This window comes from Dromiciops gliroides, chromosome 2 (assembly GCF_019393635.1).
Source record: "Dromiciops gliroides isolate mDroGli1 chromosome 2, mDroGli1.pri, whole genome shotgun sequence".
Classification (NCBI taxonomy): Eukaryota; Metazoa; Chordata; class Mammalia; order Microbiotheria; family Microbiotheriidae; genus Dromiciops; species Dromiciops gliroides.
The window spans coordinates 337,868,950-337,882,042 of record NC_057862.1 but is presented as its reverse complement, the minus strand read 5'-3'; positions in this window follow the sequence as shown (position 1 = coordinate 337,882,042).

The following is a 13,093-nucleotide window of genomic DNA, read 5'->3' as shown; positions in this document are numbered from 1 at the left end:
GCAGCATAACATGCATTTTTACCATCATATTGTCTTTGGTGAAATTAATATGAGATTTATGAATTATGGAAACTTACTATTTCAGAGACTAATTGCTCTTACACTGAACTTGATGGAGATGATTCCACTCCATGATGCAGGCCTTGGAGAAAATATATGTACAACACGAGGAGAGACACGAGGAGCCCTGAGGAGGCTGAGAGAACAGCCATTCAGTGAAACCTGGAGGCAGGATTCCCTTAGTCCAAATACATTCAGTAAGTTCATAGTTTGCTGATAATAGCAGCTATGTAGGGCACATCTCTCACTCAAAAAAAAAAAAAAAATGGCCTGGTGTCATGGAAACTCCAGCCCATGCACTTGGTGTAACTTAATTTGACTGTTTCATTCAGTCTGGTGGCATAGTTAGAATGCATCCATCTGAGGCCCAGCACAATTACTGGATGTCTATGCACCACAAGATGTCGTATGGTAATCTTTCCATAACATTTTCGTGTGTCATCACGGACACATTTCTAAATTTGGCCTTGATCCAGATATATAGTGGTAAAAAGTGTTAGTAAAGTCATAACTGTCTCAATTTTCTATTGCTTATGGATATAAACATCCTCTAAAAGGGGGGACTACAATATGTTGTATATGTATCAAGTCTAAATTTGTTTTGTTTATTTTAAAGAACTTTCACCATTTTTTGAAGAAATTTCATTATTCAATTTGACCATTTTGGGACAATGTATGCTAAAAAGTACTGAAAGCTCAGCAATCCCAGGTACAACCAGCAGTACCAGAGACAGCCAGCAGTATCCAGAGACAACCAGAGTCCAGACCAGAGTCCAGTTCCCCTGATGACATCTCAACACCCCTTAGAAGACAAGAGTTAAAAGAACTTTAAATGGACATTTTTGTTTCTTTCCACATACACCATCTGTAATGTATATTTTCTACAGAGGCCTTCCCTCTGTGGACATTGTCAAAGCACGATTCCATGAGAGATTGCCCCACTGGACAAAATTTTCTTTTCCTGTGTTGTTATAGGCATTGTGTCCTAGCATAGGTTATGGTATTTTGTTTTGCTGCTTCATCAAGGAAACACACTGTTTTTTGTCCAAGCAAAGGGGGGACTGTGGGAATTTATTTTGATTTGGGGACCCTGCTTTTGGGCTGAGATTAAAAAGCCTTACGCTCTCAGGGTTTTTTTCTATGTGAAGGGCTGGTGTCCCTCCCCCTCCACTTCAGCTGAGCCAAAAAAGCCCTGTGGGCTTTTCAGGATGCCAGGTCAGACAGCTAGGAAAAAAAAAAAGCCCCAGCTTCCTACACCCTGAGGGGCGCTGCTCCAGAGATCCTAGGCTTGTCCTGCCAGGCCCTAGCAGAAGTCCCAGGTGTGCAGCAGGGGGCACAGGCCCCTCAAGTCCCACTGGGCACAGCCCTAGTGTGCCAGTGGATTAGCTGGGCATGTGTAGGGGTGCAGAGAGCCTGAGGTTTGAGGGGAAAGAAGGAACATATATATAGGAGAGCTAGTGAGACAGGGAAGGGGAACAGCAGAGGACTAGGAGGACTCAAGAAGGCCAGAAGATTAAGAGAAGAGAAGGACTCCTGAGGATAGAGGAAGAAAGAAAGGAGATAGACAGAGGAAGGAGTGGTAGGGAGTAAGGGGCTTTTCAGGAGTTCATCGCTATGGTAGTGAGAGAAAAGTTAAAGAGTGAAGCAGGGGGCTATTCAATGGGGCCGGTCAGCACAGAGGAAGGGACAGTACAAAGAGGTTGGAGAAAGTGAAAGTTGGAGAAAGCTGGAGCATACCCTAAGGCAAGAGGCAGCAAAGGCCCTTATTAAAATCAGAGAGGTAGTATAATTTGCATTTCTTAACCCTTATTGTTTACACTGATTTTTATAAATAAATTTTGCTTTGATTATTTAATTTAGAGATTTCCTAATCTTTTGCTTATCATTTTGGGAGTGGAGCAGTGTGGAGGAATTTTTAAACAGCCCATACTAAATTAATAGCAGTCAGATAGCCAGTGAATCAAACATCCACAGATTAGTCATTAGTCCCCATTAAGATTAGGCCCCCCAGTCAGATTTAGGCCCTAGTTAGTAAAAATAATTCTTCAGATGTGGTACCCTAGACAAGTTGTTCAATCTCTATCTGACTCAGTTTCCTCACCTGTAATATGGGGATAATAATAGCACCCACCTCCCAGGGTTGTTGTGAGGATCAAATGAAATAATATTGTAAAGCAATAGGCACAGTGTCTGACATATAAGTGCTATATAAATGTTAGTTATTATCATTATAATCATTATTATTGTTGTTGTCATAAATGTGCTATTTTTATAACAATTTAATTTTTAAATATATTGCCTTTTCCTGCCATCTCCCAGCCAAGGAATAATCTTACACAAGATAGATAGATGATAGACAGATAGACAGACAGACAGACAGGCAGATGATGGATGGACCTTTGGACAGACAGAAAAAATATGTAAAAAGAAAGAGAAGAGAAATATTCCTTTCTAAAATTACCTTACATATCAAACAATTCAGACAATATAATCAATGTTCTACAATCATACTCTTCTACTATTAAAGAGAAGGGGTGGAGGTACATTGTCTTATCTATTAAAACTATGGATACCCAAGGTTTAACTTAGACATTAGTAAGCTAGAGAGTATCCATAGGAGAAAACTAGGGGTTGTCATATGAGACATGTAATATGAGGATTAGTTAAGGAAATTTAACCTTAAGAAGTATAGGACACTTCCAGGGTGAAGCCAAGACGGGGGAAGAAAGGCAGTGAGCTCTCAAACTCACGACACAATCACTCCAGAAAACATCCAAATAATGCCATAGGACAATTTCTGGAACAGCAAAATCCTCAGAAGAATGTGGTGAGATTGTTTTCCAACCAAGGACAGCTTGGAAGGTTGGAAAGAGGGAACTTCTGTGCTGAGGCATAAGTGGAGTCCAACCCCACCATCACGCTGACACAGATCCAGTCCCAGGAAGGCTTCACCAGAGAAAGAGACCCCCAGAGTCTCTGAATCAGCTGCAGCACCAGAGTTGTCTGGAACTAAGCTCACAGGTTGGTTAGAGGGCTGCGCCCTAGGCACAGGGGAGACTACAGCAGTATCTGCTGGTGCAGAGGTAGAACTTGGGTTTTTCACCACTGCTGGGAACCAGAAGGTAGGCTTGAATAGCAGTGGCCCAGATTAGGGAGGAGCACAGGCTCATCAGAGCTGACAATCCACAGCACACAAAGCTAGTTGATTAGCAAGTTGATCTGGGGTTATATATAGACCAGGGAATAAGCCAAGTGAGTGAAGAACCTGCTCCTCCTTAAATCATACCACCTGTGACCTTCTGAAGCTTGGAATACTGCAGCCTGGAAACAGTGCCCCACTTCAAGGAACTAAAAGTCAAGTAAAAGAAAAGCAAGATGAGCAGACAGAGAAAGGTGAGGACCATAGAAAGTTTCTTTAGTTACAAGGAAGATCAAGATGCACCTTTAGAGGAAGATGTCAATGTCAGGGCCCCTATATCTAAAGCTTCCAAGAAAAATATGAATTGGTCTCAGGCCACAGAGGTGCTCAAAAGGGACTTTGAAGTTAAAGTTAGAGAGGTAGAAGAAAAAATGGGAAGAGAAATAAGGGTGATGCAGAAAAGACATGAGAAAAAAGTCCACAGCTTGAAAACCCAAATGGGGAAGCTCTCTGACTAAAATAATTGCCTAAGAATTGGTATTGAACAAATGGAAACTAGTGACTTTATGAGAAACCAAGACACAATAAAGCAAATCCAAATGAATAAAAAAAATAGAGGGCAATGTGAAATATCTTCTTGGAAAAACTGATGACCTGGAAAATAGATCCAGGAGAGATAATTTGAAAATTACTTGAAAACCGTCATCAAAGAAAGAGCTACCACTCTGTTCTCCTTAGTAACTGTCAGGGAAAATTTCCCTGATATTCTAGAAGCAGAAGGTAAAATAGAAATTTAAAGAATCCACTGATCACCTCCTGAAAGAGATCCCAAAAGGAAAATTCCCAGGAATATTATAGCCAAATTACAGAGCTCCCAGGTTAAGAAGAAAATATTTTAAGCTGCCAAAAAGATAGAATTCAAGTACTGTGGAGCCCCAGTCAGGATATCACAAGATCTAGCAGCTTCCACATTAAAGGATTGGAGGGCATGGAATATGATATTCCAGAGGGCAAAGGAATTGGAATTACAGCCAAGAATCATGTATCCAGCAAAATTAAATATAATCTTTCAGAGGAAAAATGGGACTTCAATGAAATAGAGGATTTTCAGGTATTCGTGATGAAAAGACCTGAACTGAATGGAAAATTTGACTTTCAAATATAAGACCCTAGAGAACCATATAAAGTGGAGTTGGGGGACATACCTGGGGTCATGAAGTGGGTGATTGTCTTGTGTCTGAGACTGGGTTTTGGTTAGGATCCCCCTGGGTTCAGGGTGGATGCTTTGTCTACTGTGTCACTTAGCTGCCCCATGATGACATCTTTAGGGTAAAATTGAGGGGTGAGGGGAATGCACTGGGGGAGGGGGAAGGGCAGAGTTAGCATGGGGTGAAATCCCACATGAAAGAAACAGGAAAGGCCTTATGGAGGATGGAAGAAATGGAGGAGAAGCAGGGCAGTAAATGAATTTTACACTAATCAGAATAGGCTCAAAGACCTTAATCTCATCAGAGTTGTCTCAAGTAGGGAATAACATACACACTCGATTTGGTGGAGGAATCTATCTAACCCTGCATGAAAATAGGAGGGGAAGGGGATAAAGAGGGAGGGGCAAAAAAAGGGAGGGCAGATTGGGGGAGGGGAGAGACAGAAGAAAATCCCTTTTGAAGAGGGATAGGATGAAAGAAGAAAGATAATAGAGCAAATATCATGGGGAAGGCAATAGGATGGAGGGAAACAACTAACAATAGCAATTGTGAAAAAGAGAAAAGGTGGAAAAATTGTCCAAAAAATATTTATAGCAACTCTTCGTGGTGGCTAAGAATTGGGAATCAAGGGAATGTCCAGTTTAGGAATGACTAAAGATACTCTAGTATATGATTATAGTGGAATGGTATTGTGCTATAGGAAATGACAAACAGGATGATTCCATAAAAACCTGGAATGATTCATATGAACTGATGTATAGTGAAGTGAGAAGAACTGGGAGGGCATTGTGCATAGTGACAACAGTATTGTTTGATGAGCAATTATGAATGACAACTACTCTCAGCAATACAATGATCCAAGACAATGCCAAGGGACTAAAGATGAATTATAATATCCATCCCCATAGAACGAACTGGAAAAAAATGTTCACTTTTGGATTGTAAATATATAACCTATATCAGATTGGTTGTTGTCTTGTGGAGGGGGGAGGAAAGGGAGGGAGGGAGAAAAATTTGGAACTCTAAATCTCATGAAAATGAATGCTGAAAACTACACTTACATGTAACTGGAAACAATAAAATAAATATTTGTTGCATTGAAAAGAAAATAGGAATAATAATTATAGCATCCACCGCACAAAAAAAAGTATATGATAATCATCTTCAAGTATTGGCAGGATTGTCAATCTGGTTAAAGGATTATGTGCACTCTCTAATGCCATAGGGTGAAATCAGTATCAGTAAATGGAAGAAAGAGGAAAGTTTAGTCTTGATGTCAGGGGAAAAAAATTCTAACAGTTTTTCAAAAGTAGATTATTTCTCCTTCTTAGAGGTTTTCAAAGAAAGGCTGGACAACCAATTGAAGAGAGAATAACTAAATGAAAGTAGTGTTTAGTACTGTCAAAAGATCAAAGAAGTCAAGGAAGTTGAAGATAGTAAAGTGGTCACTAGATTTAGCACATAAAAGATTATTGATGACTTTTGTGAGGGCATTTTCATTTGAATAAATCAGAAACGTTATGAGACGAGAGGAGATTAAAGATAGCATCTGTGAAGAAAAATTGGAAGAATATATATGAAGTAAATAATAAAATTTGAGGAACAAGACAGTGAAGGCCAGTGGGCTTCCATCGTCAAAACATTATCTAATCCAACTTGCTCTTCACATTTCCAATTTTTGGCCAAAATTCAAACACAAAGGAATTTCTTCTCTTCTGAGTTCTAGGTTCTGGAATCTTGCTTTACAGTCAGATAAAGCTATTACTTTGAAGTATATGGTTCACACTCAATTTATAAGTGAATGCCCAACACATCAAGGAAACTGCCCAAGCTACACTGTTGATTTGTTTGTTCTAGTTTTAATTTCCCTCTTATTCCTTGTGTACCTACTCTTTCAAATTCTGGGATCCCCCAGACCTATTTCATTCTTGACATGTATTCATTGTATCCCACCTCCCACCCCCACCCCAAAGAGTTTACTCTGAAAAAGTCAGAATAATAACATGACTGAGTTGGGAGTGGGAGAGTATGCAATAAAATGTAAAACTCTATCGAATTCCAGGTAGATGAGCATTTCTTTGATAATGCTGAATTGCTTCTCCATAAGGAGGTTCTAAATCCAAATACCAAATATGCTAACTTCTAGACTGTTTTTTTTTTTAAGTAGGAACAAAATGTCATATATAATGCTATACTGCTATACTTTCCCCAAATCCTTCCCTATTTTCAGTCCCTGCCATTTAAATAAGCTGTGAAATTAAATACAGAGTTGGCTATTTTTAATTTAATTAACTAATTAAGAAAAAGTCATTTAAAGTATTTCAGATGCTACCAGTTATTCAAATAATTTAGCTTTTAAAAAAAGACAAGCATCAAAATAAATCTGTTAAAATATAAAAAAAAAGGGCTTGAAATTATGCTCACAATATACTATTTTGCTTCTTTTCCCAAAAATTTGTCAGTCAAAAATTAGGAAAATCAAAAATGTCAAACATTCTCATCACAAATACTTAGGAATATCAAACGTTTCTTTAGTCTTTTACATTACTGGGCCTATAGACTTTCTCTATTCCTAAATTCAGACATGTGATTTTATTTACATTAGGGCTACATTGTGTCACTAAATCTCTGGAGCACTTCCAATGAAACACAGTCACTTCTCTCATTGTTTGTGTCTTTTGGCTTTCAGCAAGCATGTTATTCACCCCTCAACCTTTGAATCTCTATGGTGAAAGGAGAAGAAAATGCTCGATTTTCCTGTCTTTTTCACTCTAACTTTTCTCTTTCCAGATTTTCTCCCATAGCTATACTGAAATGAAATGGTAACATAGGAAATAAGGATCTTTCCCTCAGAGAATAAAGGAGATTTTTTTTCTTGCCCTTAGGCAAGAGAGGAGCTAGGAAAAGGAAGAAAGAGATGACAAGCAGCCTACCAAAGGGAGTATGAAACCAAGAGATCTCCTGTGCTTACTTTCTTGAGCAAAGGTCTCCATTAACATAGGTCATGGAAACTTCTCACTATCTTGAATCACCTGATTGTAGTCAACCTATTTTTGTGTACAAAGTCTGACTCTCTAAGAAACTTCAAGAACCCGTATGGTTTAGGGCCTGAGGGTATTTAATGAAGTTGATAAATATCGCGTATTTGTTAATGTTATTAATTTAATACTGCTTTAATCATTTTAAGAATGTTTTTCATTTTCAAAGAGGCTCCCTTCCCCCTTAGATGAGTGTCTCAATATATTCTGAAATGATATGTCTGTACTGCTTGTTATTTCTGGAATATCTAGTGATGTCTGGCCAAGGAGACTCACCAGATGTCATGCATCTCCTAAGAAGGCATATTTATTTATTTGATTCTGTACATTGGGCTACAAGACATTTGGATATGCTTGCAGCTTAAAATAGTGTAGTTGCTTAGTATTTTAAATTTTAAAGTTATAAATAAATTGGCAACCATGGCAGCAAAGCATTAAGTATCATAAATTAAGAATCCAAAGGTGGGAGATGTTTGTCTCTGTGCCAGAATTGTGAAAGGGAACTTCCCAAATCAAGATCTTAGACATGGAGTAATTTTGCTATTTTTACCTACCTATATCCACTCTGTAAGGCAATGAAAGTTCTACATAATTAACAGCTATTATTCTTAACATCACCTTAGCAGTATTGTTTGCCCTATGAATCCTCACTATGGTATGAGAAGTTAAAAGATTCTTGAAGGCCATTCAGAACAACCCTCCACATTTTACATGTAATCCCCATCCCAAAGTCCATTAGTATGGAATTATCTCCCCTTTTTTTAGTGAAGATGAGGAGAGGAGAGAGGTTCAGTTCTCAGCCAATTTCAAATGGGAGTCACCCTTCAGGACTCTTCAACTGAGAGGTTTCTTCAAGCATATCATCAAGAAGCCTTCCAGTTTTGAGACAGAATATGAAGTGACCCACCCCACTTCAGTTTGCTGAAAGAAAATATTCTGGGAAGATATGATAGGATCTGACATCTCAATCATGTCTTTACTCCCAGTTTGCTACTCTAGAGACTTTGAGAAGTTTCCCCTCAGGTGAGATCAAGGACATTCTCTCTTGGTTGAGTTGATATATCTTACTCTCCCCTCACTTTGTTTTGTCTAGTATATATTCTTCTATGAATATCTTCTCTGATGTCTGTTTTTCTGTAATTTGGAGGAATTGGTTTCTTTGCTCATTTTGAAACAGGTATTAGTGGGAAAGGGTCAAGTCCTGGGGTATTTGGGGTGTCCCTTTCCCCCAGAGATGACACAGTTATGAAAAGGTAGCTTGAACCAGATAATATCCGCTAGACTAGTAATATTTACAGAATAAGATAGATGTATTTCGATGCCCCCTCTATAAGGAGAACAGAGGGGTAGCCTTTGGTCCTAATATCCTGCTTTCCCTCTTGGCAGAAATAAGAATCTATCTTTGAGAAGAAGCTAGAGATTTCTGTTCTACCTCCCTTGAGCCATATACACAATGACACGATCTTCACCACACATATGAGGCCCATGTATTCTATATCTAGTACATGTAGAATAGGATACTGAGGCTTATGGAGATGAATCGACTTGCTCAAGTCCCAAAGGTAGTAATTATCTTAAGTGATAATTGAACCCTGGTCCTCTGACTCTACATACAGCCAATATACTTTATGCAGTATGATATATCCTCCTCTTAGCAAATATATTGTGATTTGGGTCTTGTCTAATATATTAAATATCCAATTGTATTTATGTCTTAAATTAATTCAATTAATTAAAATTATTCAATTTTCAAGATGCACTAAGTACTAACAATGGAAATAAAAGACAAGGCCAAGAGGAGGGTAGTAAATAAAAGGTTGATTGTCTTTTAAGTTTGTTCTAGAACATGTCTATATTTTCTGACCCCACCCCAATGTTTCACCTACCTCTTAAGACCTAGTGGAAATGTGGTGGCAAATAAATATGTCCCAGATTCTGGGGAAACAATTTTGTCTGGATTCATCCTGAGGTTTCTCTAGGAAATAAAATGTGCTGAAGAATGTCTGAATATAGATGGGAACTCCTATGAGGTGCAAGTTGTCATGTCAGACAAAAACTGTCTTGGGAAGCTCTAAATAAAGGCTGTGTGTGTGTGTGTGTGTGAGAGAGAGAGAGAGAGAGAGAGAGAGAGTCTGTGAGTCTGTTTTTCTTTATGTACATGTTTATATCTGGAGAAATAATTATTAAATTGAAACAAATTGATCAAAAGGTTATAAAAATAATAGTTAATATTTAGAAGATACCTCGCTTTAAGGTTTGCAAATTCTCAAGAACTTTCCATACATTTTTTTTTTTGGTGAGGCAATTGGGGCTAAGTGACCTGCCCAGGGTCACATAGCTAGTAAGTGTCAAGTGTCTGAGGCTGGATTTCAATTCAGGTCCTTCTGACTCCAGGGCTGGTGCTCTATCCACTATGTCACCTAGCTGCCCCCCTTACCATACATTCTTGAATATTATTATCTACCAGGTTAGAGGAAGTAAGGAAATAGAAGTGTCCCTAAAGCACAGCTTCTTAAACTGTGGGTAACAATGTGGGGGTTGCAAAAAATTTGGCAACAATAAAATGTTATGTCTACCTATTTATATACCTATATACCATGGGTCACATAAAAATTTCTCAGGTGAAAATGGGTGGTGAGTGGGAAAAGTTTAAGAAGCCCTGCTTTAAAGGAAGGGACATTAAAGATGAACTATTCTAATAGCCTCACCTTAAAGGTGAAAATAAAAAAAAAAACAAGTTTAAAAAAATCATAGCTTGTGACTTTCCAAGGTCACATAGCAGGTTAGTGTTGAGGTGACACTACCCCTCCACCTCTCATCCAGACTTACTGGTCTGGGCACTTTTCAATTATTTAAATTATATCATCAACAAACATTTGTAAAAAAAAAAAAAAAAGGAAGAAAGAAAGAAAGCTAGGAGAGCACTGGATTCTGCAAGAAATTATAGAGGCAACTTAGGTTAACAGTTTGCAGAAGTGGAATCCAAAATCCAAATGTGATTTCAGGAGCATCCTGAATGATTTAGAGACTACTTTAATAAATGGTTTCTCTATCAAGTCAGTACTTATCAATAAGTCAGTGCACACGCATTTATTAAGTTGTCAGGAACTATGTTAAGTGCTAGTGAGACAAAAGAAAACATGGCCCTTGCCCTCATGAAGCTCACACTCTAATGTGGAATACAATGTGTAAACTTCTGTGTGTATATTTATACATAGTTGTATATATGTAATATGTATATAAGCAAATATAACAGAAACTATATAGTTACATTTTTAAAAAAAGCTTTAAAAAGAGCACTTCATTTCCTATTTGTTTTAATAGCTATCTATTGCAGGACTGTGGTAAGGAGAGGAGACAGAACCATTGATGGCTGGAGGGGTGGAGGTGGCTGGGGAGGCTATACACAAAAACATAGTGTCTTGAGGGAACCAGAGACTTACAACACATCCTTTTCAAGAATTTGCCTGGAGGCAGCCCTGAAATGAACTATATTTCTTTAGGGTATGGCTTCCATTTGTGATTATCCCCTACTTTCAAAATCAAATGTTTTCTACTTGTTCACTAATTGGAGAGAGTGGTGATTTTTCCCCTTGATAACAATCTACAACTAGCATTTATTAAATACCTACTATATTTCACATACTGCACTGGGAATGCCATCAACAAAACCAATGAGCACTTCCTTCTTGGAGCTCCCATTCTACTCCTATGAATATTTTTATTTCTTCAAAGTAGCAACAAACAGGAACCATGGTGCTTGTCTTTTACTGGTAGAAAGAAGATAAAATATTATTATTTGACCAAACCTTGTCAAATTATCAATCTCCCTGAACCTGACAAATCTAAGGTACCAAATGTTAGGAGTCACATGAAGCATTGTCTTTTGTAGAGGAATAGTGATGTCTTATGGCATTGAATTCTTCAGTTTTACTGCCACATGAATTCGATGTAATCAGTTCTTAGCATCTCATACTGACACAACACATTTTCACAGGCTATTGACGAAAATGATACTGCACGGCAGGTAAATATGGCCAAATGACAAATATATGTCTTCAGATTACTAGCCGAGCTTGGGGCATTTTATATACTTAAAACTTTAAGCTGGGTCAGTAATTTCTGAGATAAAGAAGAAAATTAGAGAAGCCTAACTTTTTTAGATCTGTGATATTGTTCTTCTCTAAAAGTAGCAAAGGTAGAAATGTAGTAAAGAATGGCTGTGGATTTAAATAACACAGGACCATGTGCAAACTGTAATGTTTCCTTGTTAACAGCTTTTAATTTACTATCTCATCAACAATCAGCAGTTACAGAGTATACTGTATATGAGCCCTGCTTTCAACTTAGATCATTTAGCTTAACTTGGAAATTACAAATGAATTTATCTGACATGAAAAAGAATATTTTAGAGAATGGCTTTAAAAATCCTGTTGAAACCTTACTGTTAGTAAAAATCTGTCACTGAAGGACATAACCTTTTCTGTCATGATTGCAACTCTCATTGCAAAATGAGAAAATTAAATCACTTGGGAATGCAACAAAAGACAGAAAACTTTAAACTAAATGCCACTCATAACACTACAAAGCTGAGTAAATGATGTTTTGGCTTTGATACAAGAAAACATCTACAGCATTATCTATCATTAAGTAGAAAAATCTGTCAGGTATATTTTTCTTACAATGATTGGTTCTTTCTACCAGGCTGATATTGAGCTGTTTAAACAGTAATTGACACAAATTCAACTTTAACATAAACTTCACAAACTATTTTCAAGATTCACACCAACTGATGACCCAGGATTTCCAAATCAACTAGCCATTTCCAGAACTTTCCCCTTAACCTTGATCCTCAATCTTTGCTACTTACTCACTGATACTAGCAAGAGGCTCTTTTTGCAACCAAAATTTACATTTCTTTATTTTCTTTTGTTTGCTTTTAAAGCACAACATAGTTTCCAGTTTCAGCTATACTGTGATTAAGGTTTGGTTGTTGTTGTTATTGTTATTTGGGGGAGAGAGGATTTATAAAACTAGATTAAAAACAAGAAGTCAATAATGAAAGTCATATCTATTAAGGCGGCCTAATTTTGAAAACAATGAGGAATGGATTTTCAAGTGATTTCAACAAGAAAAGAGAACAATGGTGGTTTAAAAAAAAAGATGGTAGTTTTTAATATCATAGATGGTATTTTAAGTGATCATGGGATGTGAATAATTATCAGCAAAGAAGCCAAGCTTCTTATCTCTATAAAACATGTGAGAGCCTAATCTATATACATATCATAGATATCCTTGATGAAATATGGGAAGGGGATTGGCAAACTTTCCAAGAAATTCTTTGTAGCAGACACACACTTTCATAATCACACAACTGTCTGAAATGGTTCAGATAGCTTGAAAAGACAGTCCTTATTGCTTTTAAAATTGCACTCCCTTCTATGCATAGTTTGAATTATATGAAGAAAAAAGATCTCATTCCCCATTGCCCAATTTCTTCTTTAAGCCCTATGTTGTGCTCTTATTTCTCACTTTTGTAACTATCATCAAGCAATTTCAAATCACTCTGTAGTTGTGACTATGATAAGCTTTAAAAAGAACAGCAAAAAGTGAAGAGATGCAAAGACTCTTCTACTTTGATTATTGTT